This window comes from Hemiscyllium ocellatum, chromosome 12 (genome assembly GCF_020745735.1).
Source record: "Hemiscyllium ocellatum isolate sHemOce1 chromosome 12, sHemOce1.pat.X.cur, whole genome shotgun sequence".
In the NCBI taxonomy this organism is placed as follows: Eukaryota; Metazoa; Chordata; class Chondrichthyes; order Orectolobiformes; family Hemiscylliidae; genus Hemiscyllium; species Hemiscyllium ocellatum.
The window spans coordinates 102,235,874-102,236,753 of record NC_083412.1 but is presented as its reverse complement, the minus strand read 5'-3'; positions in this window follow the sequence as shown (position 1 = coordinate 102,236,753).

Here is an 880-nt window from a genome sequence, read left to right as displayed (position 1 = left end):
AAGGTGTGGGAAGGGGAATTGAAATGGGCGATGACTGGGAGGTCTGGTCAGCCCCTCCAGGCCTGTCTGAGATGCTTGGCAAACCATTCCTTAAGTTTACGTTTGGTCTCCCTGACCTACCTCTGCAACTGGAGAGCACTTCCACCAGCTCCCACTAGACCCCACCACCAAGATCATCTTCCCCACCCCACTCCATCCTGCTCTGATTTCTGCAAGAACTGTTACCTCCAACGGTCCTGGGTTTGTGCCACTCTCCCCACTGACCTCACCACCCCCTCCCCAGAACCCCCAGGCACCTTCCCCTGCAGCTGGAAAAGCTGCAAAGCCTGCCAGTTACACCCCACCCCCTCTCACTTCCACCCAGGGCCCAAACTGTCCTTCCAGGTGACACAGAGGTCCACCTGCCTCTCCTCCACCTGCCTCTCCTCCACCTGGTGCTCCTCCACCTGCCGCTCCTCCACCTGCCTCTCCTCCACCTGCCTCTCCTCCACCTGCCTCTCCTCCACCTGCCTCTCCTCCACCTGGTGCTCCTCCACCTGCCGCTCCTCCACCTGCCTCTCCTCCACCTGGTGCTCCCGCTGGGGTCTCCCCTCCATCGGGGAGACTGAGCTAACACTTGCTGAGGCAGTGAATGCCCTCTCCTTCCCCCCTGGTGAAGGGGGGGGGCCGGACCCTGGTCCTGGGGGGAGTTTCCGGTGAAGGATAAAAAGCTGGAAATCTTTATTTAAATCGCTCCAGGTTTTCAACATTTGTCAGGGTTTTAATCGCCACATTTTCTGCTGCGTCCTGATTGGCTCATCCAGGAAGCGTCAGGTCTGCCTCACCCAATCAGAGCAGCCCCTCGGGGGTGGGGCCTGGATTTGATACAAAAGTCACTCGG